Raw genomic sequence first — 18,885 nt, forward strand, 5'->3', positions numbered from 1 at the left:
TAAAAAAAAGTTCAAAGGTTTTTTTTCCTCTGAATAAATGACAAGTCCCTGAAGTGATTTAAAAAGAGTGCAGCCTACAAAATGTAAAATGGACACCACTCAGCAATAGAAAATGCCCATTCATGAGAATAAGTTGGGAACAGCTTAAGACAATGTGCACATTCATGTGGAAGTACCAGACCCAAAAGATAGTTGAACATTATAGAAGACCAAGTATGAAGCAAGTAAAAAGCAGGCTAGCGGTTGGCTGCAGTATATAGGAGTGGAGCTATCAAAATGCTACTAAACGAACATTCACTGCAGAAGCATCAAGGTGAGCAACTAGGTAAATTACGCAGAAAAAAAACTCAAAACAGGACTACAATTTGGCAACATGATGTGAGGTATGGATATTTGACATTACTTCAACAGCAAATCTTAATCTGTATGAAGCAGTTCAGGGCAAAGAAAAGTTATTCAGAAATATAACTTTCTCACACCAACAAATAATCTAAGATAACCCAGTGGGATCGTGCACTAACACCACTCAAATAATCTAGACAGGAATCCCTCTGTATAATTCCACAAACAGCAAACTCTTGAATTGCAAGAGGCCAACTTGAGTGAGACACTGATGGAGTGGAGTGAGTTTTTGCTGAAAGGAGGTAAGGAATCAAGTTTTGCCTACGTAGAACTACAGCACTGATGCAGAATTGGCCTGAATCTACAAAACCAGATAGGTAAATGAGATGACCCAAGTCTAGAGCAGTGTAGAAGTTAGGAGTATAGCAGTGGCAGGATCAGTGATATTTGCAACACACTTGATGTGGGATCTGTAAAGCACCCAAGCGGTGTTCACTCTCCCGATTATAAATGTCTCTAAAATGTTTGACTGATGCTGACAGCTCTACACAAAAAACAGGTTTGAAACCGAGTCCCTTTGCAATAAGCTTCCCACTGACACCAAGATATTTGTAATGAGAGATTAGGAAATTATAGTTCACATTTCAGTTTTGTTGGGGTTGAGGGAATTCTTTGATCAGACTGGAAAAAAGGAAAGAACAAAGTTAGTCAGGCCTGTAATTGGTCAAAAAAAGAATGTGGTTTGGTAATGCAAATATTCTAAGTGAATTCCTCTTTGCTGTCTTCACAGCAGACGACTATTGGCAGTCTCCCCAGCAGAAAAGTTTATTTTGGGGAGGGGTGGGGGGGGGGGGATTACTGCAGAGCAAATACTGAAACATATAGAAATTTTAGGTAAAGCAATCACTTTTAGGCTGAAAAAGTGAAAGCAAGAGAAGATACCAGACCTAGATGGACTTCATACAAAAGGTACTTAGAGGAAAAATCAATCACATCCTTCCAACCACCTTTGGAGAATCAGAGTGCAGTGCCCAAGGCTTGGAAAGTAGCTAGCATGACACCAACTTCTAAAAAAAATACAGGGATTGTCCAGTAAATTACAAATCAGTAAAGCCTAACATGTTAGTTGTGGGACACACCTTGAAAGAGGGGATGATGAAACACCCAGATAGATAATGGGGAGTCAGCATGGTTTTTTCTAAAAAAAAGTCTTGCCAACAAATTTACTAGAGTTCAAAGAAATGGTAGACCTTGTTAACCAAATAAAATCTATGGATGTGATCCATTTAGATTTTTTAGTAAGGATACTGTGCCACACAAGACATTCATCTACAAAGGTGTGGAATCGCAGACAAACTTCTGAGGTGGATTGAAAATTGGCTAAACCAGAAAAAGCAAAAGGTGGCTGTGAATACGCTGTAGCAAAATCAGCCCTGAGGCCATTGTTGCTTACAGTATATATAAAAAGGATTTGGATCTAGGGACAAAAGCAAAGCTAAGTTCGTAATTAACACCAAACTTTGGACGCGTGTTTCAAACAATAGGGAGCAGGTTTGGATGAGTTGGGCAGATAGGCTCATAAGTGCAAATGGCATTTAATGTGGAGGAAATAAAACTAGGGGAGGGAAATAAACAGCGGGAGTATAAACCAATTGCTCAGGTTACAGGACGCAACACAGGGTTGTGGTGGATAGCTCACAAACCCACAGTGCAGTGTGCAGCAGGTGTATGGAAAACTAACTGGATCTTGAGATGTACAGGCAGAGGGACTGAACACAAGTCCCAAGAGATAATAATAAAGGCACTGATAATTTCACACCAGGAATACTGAGAGAATTCTGGTTGCCATTTAATAGCAAGGGTATCCAGGCATTGGAGGCTGTGCAGAAAAAGGAAACCAGCTTAAGACATCTGAGCCACGAGGTAAGGCTAACGAGCTAGTCTGTTTACTCTGCTGAACAGAAGGCTCAGGAGATATTATTCAAGATTCTTAATAGAATAGATGAATATATTATCGAAGTTCAATTTAAGATTGCCAGAAACAGAAATTCAAGCTTGGGAGAGGGAAAGTGCACAAGACAGTAGATTTAACCACTTTATGCGAAGGGTGGTGACTGAAAGACAGTGAAAGCAGATAATTTGGAAAATTTTTAAGAGAATTGGATAGAAATTTAAAGAAGCAGGTGATTTGAGTGTTTTGGGACCAGCCAACTGGACTGCAGAGTCTTTGTGCCCTGGGTTTTCTTATGTAAGCAGGTAATAACAGGGCTCTGGGAGTGGGTGGGTGGGCAGAAGTAAAGGGAACAGATATTGAGAAGGAAACAAACCTGGAGGCGCAGAGTTATCTGACGTCAGTAAAGCACAGCAGTTGGTCTCAAGTGCCCCCAGGCTTAAAGAGGGGAGAAGAAAAAATCCCGCAATCAGAAAAAATATACACATGTGCGCTTCAGGATGAGGTTCAGCCACATTATCCTCACTGTTGAATGGCCTGCCAACCTACATCTAGAGTCATACATAAAGCACTTGGGTGAGGTACCAGGGAGCATTTGTAGGAAAATACAGGGCTCAAAAAAAATCACTTTAGCAGAGGAAAAAAGAGAGGGGGGGGCGGGAGATCTGCGAGCTGTCAAACCACATTGCTCTTGCACAAGTCCTAGCTGACCATTACAGAGCATTACTGTCAGAGACCAGGGAATAGGTCTGGTCGCCTCACATGCCTGCCACCCCATCCCCACTCCCACCCCCTTTATGCATGGTTACACCCATCAGCCAGATGATGGAATGGAAGATGTACAAAGCACACAGCAAACCAGAGCTGAATGAGGAGAGGGTGTAAGCTGGGACTAAAAGAGGGTGTAGAGGTTGTGTGAGCAAGTCCAAAGAGGGATTTGTAACCAGAGATGAAGATTTTGAATTCAGTGTACTGAGGCATGGGCAGTCTGTGAGGATAGGTGGACAGGTCTCAGTACAGAATAGGATGTAGGCAGCAGAGTTTTGGACAAGTTGGAGTTTGTGTAGATTGGACTACTTTGTTGTAACACACAAATTTTTGCTAAGTCAGGTATTACCTTCACGGTTAATTCACAGACAGCTGTGCTGTATTGAATGTGCATACTGTACTAAAAGTGAACAACAAAACAGAATGCCATTTAAAATATTATGGGGACAATCTATGTTGGCAAACCCCAGCCAAATTCAGGAGAGGGAAGTTCATTCCCTGGAAGTCACTTTGGGTTGCACACCATTAGCCAGAAGTAGAGGAATTCAGAATGACTGTCCTTCAATGTAATCATAGACTCAAGAATATCAAATGCACACTGAAATAGAGCAAAATACTTAACTTCCAACCAATAACAAAATTCTACCAGCCCAATTACAGGTATATAATCAAACACTGTTGGTCAATTTCAGTTTTTTTTAAATATAAGGTTCAGGATTTTTAAACAGTATTTTTGGGCTAATATTCTACTACTCATCATTTTTCAATAAAAAATACAAATCAGTGGCGTTGCTAATAATTTATCATATTTCTACAGGGTGGATTAAACTGTAGCCTATCCCACATTAAATAACCCATTTGGCATACAACATGCTCAACCTTTCCTGTTATTTTATAGTTAAAAAGAAACACTGGTCTTAAAATAATATTCATAAAATCTATGGCATAGGTAAACCTTCATGTACCCTTTTTAATAGCTAATGAACCATATGACAGTTCACACATGGATGCAAGCAATCTTTAGGCTCCCATATAATGTCATGTGTAACTTTTACACCTCCAGTGCAACCTGTACATTGTTTTAAATACAAGCTGGAATCTCTTTAAAAAATTAAAGTGCACGATTCCATCAGTTTAGTAATGCACATTTCCATCCTTTGAAAATAAAACTTGTCATTTATAAAATAGTCACACAACTCGTTTGGTGATGATGTATGTTGTATTTGAAGCACTAGTACAGGGATACAGATCATTTTATTGCCCCACTCCTCTTGGTTTTTAATCTTTGCTATGCTAAGTAGGGAAGTGTCAAGTAGAGGCTGTGGCGTTTCCACACAGAAAAAACTAAAACGTATACAGACAGGAATGTCATTATTGCACGCCTTCCAGCAGCTCGCTAAGGTAATGGCAGGGGTCTGGAAACAGCCAACCTGCTCATCATCTGACGAACAGCTCAGGACAGGACCTAGAATTACAACAGGAAGAAAATTAAGGGTGCACTGCTTTCAACCTCCCCCTCATCCAAAAAAGCAAGCTTTTAAAAATATAAAAAGGAACACAAATTTATCTCTACATCTGAAAGAGTCTGCTCCTGCACACAAGTCAAACCTTGTGGTGCACACATCTTCCATAAATGAAAGTGACATTGTCTCAATAAAATACACACCCATTTTAACTCCTCAAACCAAATTATGAGTGACAAAGGACAAAACCGCATTAAGCCCAGTTAAAAATCATTTCCATGCAGTCCAGATCCAAAGTTCCGACTCTCAACTAAAAATATCAAAGTTCAAGTTAGAGCTTCATCTTCAGAGTCACATTTTAATTTTCCTTAAGAATGGGGTGTCTAGGCTTTTGACTGAGCATTTGGACAAATATGAGCTGATCAGAGAGAGCCAGCATGGATTTCTAAAGGGTAAGTCATGTCTAACAAAACTAGTTGAATTTTGAGTAGGTAACTAACATGGTAGATAAGGGAGTGTCTACGGATGTTATTTATATGGACTTCCAAAAAGTATTCGACAAGGTTCCACATAAGGGACAGTGAACAAAAATGAGAGCGCATGGAATTGGAGGCAACCTATTGGCTTCGATAGGGAAATGGTTAGGAGGTAGGAGACAGAGAGCGTATGGATAATGGGTACGTACTCAAATTGGCAGGATGTGACTCGCAGTGTCCCCCAGGGATCTGTACTGGGGCCACAGCTTTTCACTATATTTATAAACAACTTGGATGAAAGAATAGAGAGCTGGATATCTAAGTTTGCTGACGACACTAAGTTAGGTGGCACAGTAAATAATATAGATGGGAGAAGAAAGTTGTAAAGAGACATTTATAGATTAAGTGAGTGGGCAAAGCTGTGGCTGATGGAGTTCAATGTGGGGAAGTGTGAGGTCATCCACTTTGGACCTAAGAAAGATAGATCAGAGTATTTTCTAAATAGCAAGAAGCTAGGAACTGTGGATGAGGAGAGAGGTTTCAGGGTCTAAGTACAGAAATCACTAAAAGCTAGTGAACAGGTACAGAAAATAATTTAAAAGGCTAATGGAATGTTGGCCTTTATCTCAAGGGGGATGGAATACACGGGGTGGAAGTTATGTTACAGCCGTACAGAGCTCTGGTTAGACTCTATCTGGAGCACTCTATTCAGTTCTGGGCACTACACCTCAGGAAGGATATATTGGTTTTGGAGGGGGTGCAGCCCAGATTCACCAGAATGATACCGGGGCTAAAAGGGTTAAGTTATGAGGACAGGTTGCATAAACTGGGCTTGTATTCCCTTGAATATAGAAGATTAAGGGGTGATCTAATTGAAGTGCTAAGATGATTAAAAGATTTGATAGTGTAGATAGAAACTATTTCCTCTGGTGGGAGAGTCCAGAACAAGGGGGCATAACCTTAAAATTAGAGCTAGACCATTCAGAAGTGATGTCAGGAGGCATTTCTTCACACAAAAGGTAGTGGAAATCTCAAACTCTCCTTTTCCTTTCCTTCCCCCCCAAAAAAAGTTGAGGCTAGGTCAACTGAAAATTTCAAAACTGAGATTGATAGTTTTGTTAGGCAAGGGTACTAAGGGTTATGGAACCATGGCAAGTAGATGTAATTAAGATACAAATCAGCCATGTTCTAACTGAATGGCGGAACAGGTTTGAGGGGCTGATTGGCCTAGTCCTGTTCCTATGCATAACATGGATTGATGAGAGCCGCTTATATAAATTTTAAATCTATGTTCCCATTAATTTGTATATATCTGCAGCACCCAACAATAAATTGTGGTGTTCTGATTCAGGATTTATCCACCAATGAGAAAACAATGCCAGAAAAAGCCTTTTCAAAAACAATTCAGGTCCACCAAATTCAAACAAGTCAAACCAACAAATAAGAAATGTGTAAACAGAACTGAGCTGCCAGGATTTCTAGGGCTAGACACCTTTGCCTTAAGATTTAATTTGACTAGCGTAAAGTTGAGCATTAGTATTATCGAATTACTGATTAAAAAATGTTTGCGTTAAACGGCCATATAAAAGCTAAAGTGAATTTTCTTCTTGACATTCTCCCAAATGCAACAGGGCAGGAACAGGCAACATACTCCACCACGGATTACTGGCAAACAGTTGTTAAGAGACATATCACGAGTTCAGAAGAAATGTTACTGTCTCTCTAAAATAGCTTACACCAACAGCACTCCAATAGTAAAATTTATAAAATACCCTTTATTAAAACCAGTCTTCCTGAAAGCCAACATTATAATACCTTGCAACATAACCAAGTGGTGTTTAAATCATATTTCAGTTACAACCCTAAATGCTACTACAGTAAAATCAGTAGGACACATTAGGCACACTGGCAAAGGCACAACCTGACCACTTTATACTTCCTGTTGCATTATATGAAGGCCGGCAAGACAAATTAACATTAGTTCTGATCTTACAAGCGTATCAATCTTTCCCCTCACATACATATATTCGGATTATATCGAGACCCAGCGCAACCTATTTCCTGAATGAGGAAGCCCGCCTCGGAATTGCCATACACACCCCCTCCACTGCCCTAGTGACGGACATGAGTATTACTAATTGTACACTGTGCACACAATGATTGTAACACGATTAAAGAATATACACTCCAGAATGGGATAGCAGTTAGAACATATTCGACCGAATCACGTTTCAGAATACCAGATATCTCTCTACAGGTATAGTACAAACTTTCACATCTGAACCACAGACTTATTGCAGTTGTTACCATTTTCCATTTCATTTTCTTAAAAAAAAATACACCACATAACCTCTTACAGCCAATACATTAGAAACTTAGATACAAGCAAAATTAGAAGGGGGTGGGGGTGGTTATAAGTATATAAAGCACAAACCTGTGTGCAAGCGTGTCCCTTTCTCTCTCTCTCTCTCTCTGTATATATATATGTGTGTGTGTGAGAGCGGGGTGCAGGCGCGCGACGTGGACTGTGTGTATGGAACCCAGAGCTCGCGCCAGCGGCCGGCCGAACAAATGAAAGAACGGGCGCGTTCCAACTCCCAACGGACACCTTTAACCGGCGGAAGGCGGCGGCGGCGGCGGCGGGCGCTGGAACTCCACTCGGAAGTTCGGGTTCCCTTTGACAGAAGATGGCGAGGAGAGACAGCAGCGGTACCGGGACTGGAGCGAGGCGTCACGTGTTGCTACCTACGCTCCGAGTGGCTTCTACGCAGACCAGGATGGGTGGGACATGGAGAGGAGAGGAGGAAGAGGAAAGAGGCAATCCGCATGCGTCAAAACGCACACCGGCAAAAGCAGAGCAGCTGCTCAGCGCGTTTGGTTGACTTTTTTTTTAAAAATCAAGTGACCTATGTCATTGTCAAAGAGGAACGTGGCTCCCGCTGTTTGAATGAAATTTATAATCCGCGTCCATTCTCAAACGATACTAATGTTTCGCATGATGCCGTCAGCTCTGCACAAAAAAAAAAATCGGGTTTGCTAGCGGGTCGCTTGGTAACGAGCTTTCCACTGATACTGAAGGTTTCCTATCTTGGCGAGGGGTTGCAACTAGTGATTAGAGAGAGAGTGGAGAATTATAGTGCATGTTTCAATTTTGTTGGGGTTGAGTGGAGCTGTCTGCTGTCATCGGACTGAACGAAAGGGAACAGCGGAGAGAGAGAGAGAAAAAGAGAATCTGGCCCGTGATTGTTTTTATATATAAAAAACGGTAATTGATCGGTGGAAACACCTCCAGACGACTGCGCAGCGTCGTGTGAATCATTCTGCCACTGCTGGGCAGAGGAAGCGAGTCTGATATCCTCTAGCTAATTTAGTTTGTAATGGTCTGGCCATGTAAAATTACAAGTTATATAGGAATTGCAAGGCAAAAACAGACCAAGATCCATCTAGTTCACCTTCTACCATTCTGGTAGTTGAATGACACAATAACAGACTTTTGTTAAAGATTAATTGTTATGATCAATTAGTTTATAACAGACCCAGACAGAAAGCCAAGTAAACCCCCAGCGGTGGAAAGCTTGAGGAACCATACGTCCAAAGTCACCTGTTCCTCCCAACTACTACGCTTACCATGTCACGTCTCAAATTACTCACACTGTATCCCAAAATATTTTCTGAAAGAAATCTAATTTGCATTTGAATGAATCAACACTATCTGATTCCATTATCTCCCTAGGAAGCCTGTTCCATAGATTTACTACTGGCTCACTGAAATAATGTTTCCCCAGATTAATTTTGAATTTATCCCCTTCAAGCACAGGCTGCGTCTTCTAGTTCTGCTGTACTGGTCAAGATGAAAGAGTTTGTCATGGTCTGCGTTATCTAGTCCCTTTAGAATCCTACATATCACATCTCAGTGTGTATGTGCCAATCAACCAAACCTTTGGCACAGTGTTTTGGGGGCAGTGTCCACAGTCCAATGTTGATGTGGCCCATCCACAGCCAAGGACTGTTGCTGTTGCGAAAGCTGAAGTGTGTAAAAACAGCTGCGCACAGTGGCCAAGATTCTTACAAGATCTAGAATTCCTATGCAGAGTATACAGGCACGTTCAAATATTTTAGCTTTGAAAGCAGTACCAGGCCTTGAAAATGAGCTGCATAGGGAGGGGGAAAAGAAAACCCAGGAGAAGTATAGATGGGGAGAAGGAGGACAGAGTACCAGAACAGACTGGGAGGCAGGAAAAAGCAGGTTGGCCTGGGGAGAGAATGGAGTGCCAGCATTGACTCGAGAGGGGAGAGAAGAGTGGCAACATGAACTAGGGTGGGGGGTTTGTCAGAGGGGGAAGAAAAATACCAACTTGAACCAAGGAGGTGAAAAGAAAGGTTGCTAGTTTGAAACGAGGGAAAGGGAGAAGAGTGCCAGCATAGGAACATAGGAACAGGAGTAGTAGGCCGTTCAGCCCCCTCGTGCCTGCTCCGCCATTTGATAAGATCATGGCTGATCTGTGATCTAACTCCATATACCTGCCTTTGGCCCATATTCCTTAATACCTTTGGTTGCCAAAAAGCTATCTATCTCAGATTTAAATTTAGCAATTGAGCTAGTATCAATTGCCGTTTGCGGAAGAGAGTTCCAAACTTCTACAACCCTTTGTGTGTAGAAATGTTTTCTAATCTCACTCCTGAAAGGTCTGGCTCTAATATGTAGACTGTGCCCCCTACTCCTAGAATCCCCAACCAGTGGAAATAGTTTCTTTCTATCCACCCTATCTGTTCCCCTTAATATCTGATAAACTTCGATCAGATCACCCCTTAACCTTCAAAACTCTAGAGAATACAACCCCAATTTGTGTAATCTCTCCTAGTAACTTAACCCTTGAAGGCCAGGTATCATTCTAGTAAACCTACGCTGCATTCCCTCCGTGGCCAATATGTCCTTCCGAAGGTGCGGTGCCCAGAACTGCTCACAGTACTCCAGGTGCGGTGTAACCAGGGTTTTGTATAGCTGCAGCATAACTTCTGCCCCCTTGTACTCCAGTCCTCTAGATATAAAGGCCAGCATTCCATTTGCCTTATTGATTATTTTCTGCACCTATTCATGACACTTCAATGATCTATGTACCTGAACCCCTAAGTCCCTTTGGACATCCACTGTTTTTAACTTTTTTCCATTTAGAAAATACCCTGTTCTATCCTTTTTTGATCCAAAGTGGATGACCTCACATTTGTCCACATTGAATTCCATTTGCCACAGTTTTGCCCATTCACCTAATCTATCAATATCGCTTTGTAATTTTATGTTTTCATCTACACTGCTTACAATGCCACCAATCTTTGTGTCATCGGCAAACTTAGATATGAGACTTTCTATGCCTTCATCTAAGTCGTTAATAAATATTGTGAATAATTGAGGCCCCAAGACAGATCCCTGCGGGACTCCACTAGTCACATCCTGCCAATGTGAGTACTTACCCATTATCCCTACTCTCTGTCGCCTTTCGCTCAGCCAATTTCCTAACCAAGTCCGTACTTTTCACTCGATTCCATGGGCTTCTATCTTATCTAACAGTCTCTTATGTGGGACCTTATCAAATGCCTTCTGGAAGTCCATATAAATAACATCCATTGACATTCCCCTGTCCACTACTTTAGTCACCTCTTCAAAAAATTCAATCAGGTTTGTCAGGCACGACCTACCTTTCACAAATTCATGCTGGCTCTCTCTGATTAACTGAAAATTCTCGAGGTGTTCAGTCATCCTATCTTTAATTTTAGACTCCAGCATTTTCCCCACAACAGATGTTAGGCTAACTGGTCTATAATTCCTCGGTTTCCCTCTCCTTTCTTAAAAAGCAGAGTGACGTGCAATTTTCCAATCTAGAGGGACAGTTCCTGAATCTAGAGAACTTTGAAAGATTATAGTTAGGGCATCTGCAATGTGCTCACCTACTTCCTTTAAAACCTTGGGATGGAAACCATCTGGTCCTGGGAATTTGTCACTCTTTAGTACTATTATTTTTTTCATTACTGTTGCTTTACTTATGTTAATTTTATCGAGTCCCTGTCCCCGATTCAGTATCAGTTTTCTTGGGATTTCCGGCATCCTATTTTTTTCTGCTGTAAATACTGACGCAAAGTAATCATTCAACATGTCCGCCATTTCCCCATTATCAATGACAATATCCCCGCTTTCAGTTTTTAAGAGGCCAACACTGCTCCTGACCACCCTCTTTTCCTAATATAGCTATAAAAGTTCTTTGTATTGGTTTTGATATCCCTTGCAAGTTTCTTTTCATACTCTCTTTTTGTAGCTCTTACTATCTGTTTTGTGACCCTTTGTTGATCTTTGTATTTTTCCCATTCGCCAGGATCTGTGCCATTTTTTTGCCTTTTTGCATGCCCTTTCCTTATGTCTTATACTGTCCCTTACTTCTTTAGTTGTCCATGGCTGTTTTTTTATGGCAAGTAGAGTTCTTGCCCCTCAAGGGTATAAACCGGTTCTGTATCACGTTAAATGTTTCTTTAAACATTTCCCACTGATCATCAGTCATTTTACCCATTAACAGATTTGCCCAGTTTACTGTGGACAGTCTCTGTCTCATCCCATTGAAGTCAGCCTTCCCCAGGTCTAGAATCTTAGCAGCTGATTCACTTTTTTCCCTTTCAAACACTACATTGAACTCAATCATGTTATGATCGCTATTGGATAGATGTTCACGCACAGTTAAGCCGTTAACTAAATCTGGTTCATTACTCATTACTAAATCTAGTATGGCTTGTCCCCTTGTTGCCTCTAGGACATACTGCTGTAGAAAACTATCCCAGACACACTCAAGAAATTACCTTTCTGACAGTTGCTAGTCTGCTTTTCCCAATCTATGTGAAGGTTAAAGTCCCCCATTAAGACCACTATGCCTTTCTTACACGCTTGTCTAATCTCTGCATTTATACAATCTAGCACTTCAGAGCTGCTGCCACCAGAGGTCCTATACACAACTCCCACAATAGTCTTAGATCCTTTCGTATTTCTCAATTCAACCCATAAGGTCTCTGTTGGCTGCTTACCTCTCGTTATATCCTCCTTTATCATTGAAGTGATTTCATCTCTAATTACTAAGGCTACTCCTTCCCCTCTTCCATTTTCCCTATCTCTCCTGTAGACTTTATAACCCGGTATATTTAGTTCCCAATCCTGACCATCCTGCAGCCATGTCTCAGTAATAGCTATCATGTCATACCCTCCAATTTGAATTTGAACCTGTAGTTCATTTAATTTATTCCTTACACTCTGTGCATTTGTATATAGAACTCTTAGTTGGGCCACACACCCTAGCCTGACCTTCAGCTTTGATGCTGGGTTAATCGCCTTACACCTTCTGGTTTTCACTTTATCTGTATTGCCTAAAGTACACTTTCCACTGCTCTGTGCTTTTCCCTTTCACTTGTTCTTGAACAAGCATAAACTGGAGGAGATAGAAATGTCTCTGAACTGGTCCTGGAAGGGGTAGATTGCCTCTGTATATTGCAGGGGACTGTGGAGTGGGTAGAGTGACTGAATTGGGGAAATTGGGGAGGGCGAGTGTGTCCAGGTAGCCTTTTGAAAGCAGTAACAGGCCTTAGATTGGAGCTGCAGTTAGAGCCACCCATTTTCCCAATGTAAATTGGGTAACAGTTGACCATTTTCTTCCTTGAAGTGGAAGTCAGGGAGGGCAGAAATTTGAAGCATGAATGCATTGTGATAACCTTCAGCATATCTCACATTGATGTGCGGTCATATCCATACAGGGAGTGAAGACTGTTGTCTGTAGAAGCTTGCAAAGTAACATAGGAGCTAGCTGTTTTACTCTAGACCTTGGGAAAGCTAGGAACCCTGTAGAACTGCTTGACAATCTTGTTGCGGATGTCAAACTAGATGAATTCCCCAGTTGTAAAGTACTGGAGCCAGCTGACTAAGACATGCCCGTACTGCAGCCTGGCTGATATTAGACATCTCCCATGGTTGCCTGAAATGACCCGGTGCCATAAAAGTTGAGTAACATCACCACCTGCACAGCCACAGACCAGATGACTGCCTCATGCAACAGATAGCAGCAGAGCTCTCCTATTGGCTATTTGTTGAAGCACTCTTCCTATGCACTTCTTACTCAAGGTCCTTAAAGGACTTGTGCTGCCTGTATTTTGTTTTGTGGGGGGGGGCGGGGAACATAAATATCTGGTAGGGTCCATCCTCACTGCCTCATTCTCCTTTCTTCCATCCACTGGTACTCCTCTTATTCCTCCATTATAATGACATACAATGTGCCTAGGGAATGTCATGTCTGCTCCAGAGAAGCCCTCAACCACCATTGTCCCTTCAGACTCTGCCAGCTGATCAACAATTACTGTTCCCTTTGCATTTCCAACTCTTCTTTCTCCCTCCCCCGCCCCTCCAAATCACTCATGAACAATGTCCTTGCTATCCACAACATGATTCAGGATCTGCATCCTGGTTTTGACTTTATTCGCATCTTTCTGCTGCCCATTTTATGATCAGCAACCAGGTTTTCCATTTACCTGTTACAATTCCTGTTCATGGATTATCCTTTCTATGACCTCATTTTGGTTATCTGCCTTCAATTGCCATCTTGCAGCCTCTGAATCTTGGCTGTACGTCAGCTTTCCCCTGACCCACTTGTGTCCAGATGGTCAGTAGCCCGATCTTGTTCAAACCTAGTGCTCTTGCTTTAGGCTGAATCCCATCTCAGTTATGGATTTTGTTTTAAATATGAAATGTAACATTTATATTCAATAATTTTTTATACAGTATTCATTAAAAAAATAGAAAATATTCAAAATTATGTAACCAGTAAACAATGAATTAATGTGTAAATATTTTGATGAGTTTACCGTCACATTGACTTTCCACCTCACATACAGAAGAGATACAATGAAGGATAATGAAAATGTAAAGCAATGAGAAGTATCTGTGGAAAAGAAATAATCTCAAGGAAAGAGGACACCAATTTATAAGTCTGAATGACGTGATATATTCATGTGCGACATAAAGCAAGCACTTATTCCTTTCCTACAGAGACATCAATCAAGCTTTTAAACTGAACACCAGAAAGAAAAGCTCAATTTTTTTTTCATTTTTTTTTTGTTTGTTTTGAACTCCTTGCTCATTTTGAACATTGTGACAAACAGCTTGCAGTGCCATAAAAAAAATCTGGGTCAAATTTTTAATTAGATTAAAGAGACACACATGGCTGCTTTACGTATGTCAACTGCGTTTGTACAGCTGCAGAAAAACAGATTGTGGAACATAGATTAAAAAGTGTTTTTCCTTTGTTTCCCATAGCATTACCTAGCTTTAGTGTATTAAAAATCAATACCTGATAGCAGGTAGAAGGCAGTTATAGATTATGTTATTTGCAATTTTGTTTGACATTTCTGAAATTCTATTTAGTAAAAAAAATAAGAATAGCACATGTGTGGAATTCCAGGAAATTCAGAATGTAAACCTGTTCATTTTACAAACAGTAATTGCCTGATGCTTGAGCTTTTACAAGGGTAAAATAGATTTACCATATACATTTCTGCCATGTGCAAAAACACTACTGGCACTATGAATTGATTTCACCAATGTTATTAACCAATATTTCACAACATTTCATATGGGATCAACAACTAAATTTACTTCAGTCAAGCACGAGCACTTAGTCTGGTTTTTGCTCCTTTGTTCTCATCAGCTTCTCCCCTCTCGCTTTCCTGAATGTGCTGACACTTGCCAGGGTGTAGTTCAACGAGCAGTCACCCTCCGGTGCTTTGACAACAAAACCAATATTTATGTGAGAGTATCAGCTTATCAACCACTGGGAGGCATCACAGATGAGCCTAATCCTGCTCTTACCCAATGTCCACATTGGGGTCGATTTTGCAATAGTGGCGGGTTGGCAGCGGGGGGTAAAGGTGCTCGTGGCAAACCCGCATAAACAAAACTTACCGTTTCCGACACGATCGCATGTTGATTGATGATGATTAACGTCCTCTCTGGGTTTCGCACCCAGCAGCCAGCCTGATTAACAGGCGGGCTGCTGTCAGGAGCTGCAACGCGAGGGGGGGGGGGGGGGGGGGTGGAAGATCGGGTGAGGGGGAGGAACGGGTGGGGGGAAGATGATCGGGGGGGTGGGGGGGGGAAGATGATCGGGGGGGGGGGGGGAAGATGATCGGGGGGGGGGAGAAGATGATCGGGGGGGGGAGAAGATGATCGGGGGGTGGGGGGGAGAAGATGATCGGGGGGTGGGGGGGAGAAGATGATCGGGGGGGGGAGAAGATGATCGGGGGGGGGAGAAGATGATCGGGGGGGGGAGAAGATGATCGGGGGGGGGGGGGGGAGAAGATGATCGGGGGTGGGGGGAGAAGATGATCGGGGGGGGGGAGAAGATGATCGGGGGGGGGAGAAGAAGATCGGGGGGGGAGAAGAAGATCGGGTGGGGAGAAGAAGATCGGGGGGGGAGAAGAAGATCGGGGGGGGAAGAAGATCGGGGGGGGGGGAAGATCGGGGGGGGGGAAGAAGATCGGGGGGGAAGAAGATCGGGGGGGGAAGAAGATCGGGGGGGAAGAAGATCGGGGGGGAAGAAGATCAGGGGGGGGAGGGGAAGATGGGGAGGACATCGGAGGGGGGTGAAGGAGGAGGAGATCAGGAGGACATCGGGGGGAGGTGAAGAGGGAGAGATCGGAGAGGGGGACATCGGAGCAGGGTGCAAAGGTAGATTCATTTTGAGTTTTAACTTTCTATAGTTTTGATGTAATTTATTTTGTTTCTTTTTCCCTGATCCGGTCTTCACTCTCGGTTTCACCATGCGTGAATCAGAAGTGGTGGGCAAGCCGTCCAGGTAAGTTAAAAATCGTTACAATCACTTAAGGCACTTTACCTGTGACAGATTAAGTACCTCAATGAGGTACATTTGGCTCTTTAACTGTCATCCCACCGGCTTTAATTGACAGCGGGATTTCTGGTTTCGGGTCGCCCGCGCGCACACTGGTCGTCCCTGGGAAACTTGGAAGTCGGCGGGTTAGAGGCGGCATCCGAACCCAAAAGGGATTTCCGTGCTTTTCGGAGCCCCCCCACCCCCAACACACCCGCAATTGCCTCCTAAAATTGAGCCCATTTACTCCTGGTCTAGATACTTTTGGCTTCTATATGAGACTTCTAGATCCCCAGAAGAAGTTTTCATTTATCCAAATATGGCTAGGTAAATTTGTAGCATCACCAGGGACCCTCTCCTGGGACTGGTTTTATCACATGAGTTCATGTGATACATTTTTTTTAAAGGAGGTAGTAACTCACTAGTCTAACTTAGGTTTTAACTGCCAAACAAATGTATTAATCAGTAAAAGAATAAGTAAATTGTAGAAGTAACAGCATATACTTTTACAGTAGTTATTAAGCTTAGTTTCTTAAATATTAGAAACTAATTCAAGACTACTGCACTAAACTAAGTGCATAATATTCTTATGTAGCAGTTCCTTTCTTTTTTTCTTACCATCTATGCAAGCTATGACCCGGCTATGTGTTTTGAAGGCTTCAGACAGACTGATTTGAACAAGATAGGTTGACAACATACCTTACAAAAATATGTGACCAGACCAAACAGCTTTAAATAAATATCTTAAGTTCAAAAAAAGCTGCTAAACACTTAAAAAAAAAACCACAAGATTTTTGTATTTGAATTGAAGGACTTGACCCCTCCCATGGATCACCAGGCACAGACAAACTGACCTAAAATCTAACAATTGTATGAAGCTAAGTTGGGACATGATTTCTTTGTGGGAAAAGCTTAATTTTTTTTAATCCCTCATGTACAACGACAAGATTAAAGAAGCCAATGGCATGCTAAATCTTAAGATAAAAGTGCTGGCCAATTGTTCTTCCCTAGCCCAGATGTGCCCTAGGCCAATTGCAACACTGCATTTACTGAGATCAGTTAACTCAGCATAAACTGAAAATTGAACTTGGGACCTTCCATGATCAATGGCTCAACTTCTCATTGGAAAAAAACTTGCCAAGTCATTGTGGGGCTTGGTTCTCTTTTTAATATTCACAATTGGGGGAATATTTCATGCTTTAGATAGATAGATAATTGTTATGGTGAGAATCAGCAAAACTCTACAGGAGTTTTGATGCGTCAGTAAGTAGAACCGTAGAAGATTACAGCTCAGAAGGCCATTTGGCCCATCACGTCAGTGCCAATTCTTTATAAGAGCAATCCAAAACTATTACCACTGTCTTGCTGTCTCCATACACCAGTATCTTACTTTGCTACAAATATTTATCCAATTTTTTCTTTAAAGATGCAATGGCCTCATTTGCTGTGGCAAAGCATTCTATACTCCTAACACTAATATATAAAGAAATTTATCCTAACCTCTCCTCATGCCCTTAGTGATAATTTTAAATTGATGATCTCTCACTGAATCCTCAGCCAAAGGAAATAATCCTTCCTTATACGCTATCAAAACTCTCATAATTTTAAGAACCTCAATTTTCTCTCAGCTTTCTCTGCTCCATTGGAAATAGTTTCAATATCTTAGATCTCTTCTCATAACCATAGTTTCTCATCCCTGACATGATCCTGGTTAATTTATAGTGTTGACTCTGGCTTTAATGTCCTTTAGTATGGGGTACCACAGAACTGCATGCAGTATTCTAACTGTAGATGAATAAATTCATCATTACATCTTTACTCTTATACTCCATGTGTCCATTTATGAAACCCATATTTCTTTTTTTTTAAAAAAACATTCACTTTCAGGGAATTATTTATTTGAACCCCTGGTGCCTCTGTTCATCCAAACTTGTCAATGCCTTTCCATTAAGCGTAAAATCTCATTCCTTGTTTTCTTCCTCCCAAAATGTATTACTTCTGCATTAAATTGCATCTGGCCATTTCACTAATCTGTCTCAACCAACATTTCCTATGGGGTTCTTCTGATCCGCTACTGTACCTTCAACAAAAACACCACAAACGGGGTTTCCACTGAAGTTACTGCAGCTGATTGGGGAAACCCTCCCTCCCTCCCTCAAGTAAATTCTTGGCATCCATGTCTTCCTGAAGTCTTCTACAGTCCTCCTCACTGTTTGCCAAACTCCCTACTTTGTATCAGCAGCAAATTCTCTATCTCTATCTATACACACACACAACGAACAAAAGTGGAGGCAGCACTGACCCCTGGGATATACCTTCTCCAACCCAAGCAACATCCATTTACTCTAACTGTTCTGTCCGTTAACCAGTTTTTGGTCCAAGCTGCTGTTTCCTTTTATACCATAGACCTTAATTTTACCAGCCAGCCTCATAAGACACCTTATCAAATACCTTCTGAAAAGCCATATATACTAGTTACTAATTTCCCTTTATCGATCTTCATGCAATAAATTTGCCAAACACAATTTACTTTTAACAACTCCATTTTGGCTGTTTGATCAACCCATGCATTCCTAAATGCTTACAAATTTTATTTTGAATTAGAGATTCTAAGAGTTTACTAAACTGATTTTAGACTAACTGGTCTATAGTTACTTGGTTTATTCTTATAGAATCATAGAATCATAGAAGTTACAACATGGAAACAGGCCCTTCGGCCCAACATGTCCATGTCGCCCAGTTTATACCACTAAGCTAGTCCCAATTGCCTGCACTTGGCCCATATCCCTCGATACCCATCTTCCCCATGTAACTGTCCAAATGCTTTTTAAAAGACAAAATTGTACCCGCCTCTACTACTGCCTCTGGCAGCTCGTTCCAGACACTCACCACCCTTTGAGTGAAAAAATTCCCCCTCTGGATCCTTTTGTATCTCTCCCCTCTCACCTTAAATCTGTGCCCCCTCGTTATAGACTCCCCTA

General features: G+C 41.7%; 1 protein-coding gene across 2 annotated transcripts in view; it reads right to left on the reverse strand.

Moving 5' to 3' along the window:
- The window catches only part of pals2b (protein associated with LIN7 2, MAGUK p55 family member b), a 114,645-nt gene extending 106,915 nt beyond the window's left edge, over nt 1-7,730 (reverse strand). Inside the window, exon 1 of one of the 2 annotated variants that reach the window (XM_068003284.1) lies at nt 7,435-7,730. The gene's annotated coding sequence lies outside the window, so the exon portion shown is untranslated. The remainder of the gene's footprint in view (nt 1-7,434) is intronic. The other variant, XM_068003273.1, reaches the window with a different exon arrangement.
- Between the last annotated feature and the right edge of the window lie 11,155 nt (nt 7,731-18,885).

The sequence above is a fragment of the Heptranchias perlo genome, chromosome 2, assembly GCF_035084215.1.
Source record: "Heptranchias perlo isolate sHepPer1 chromosome 2, sHepPer1.hap1, whole genome shotgun sequence".
Lineage (NCBI taxonomy): Eukaryota > Metazoa > Chordata > Chondrichthyes > Hexanchiformes > Hexanchidae > Heptranchias > Heptranchias perlo.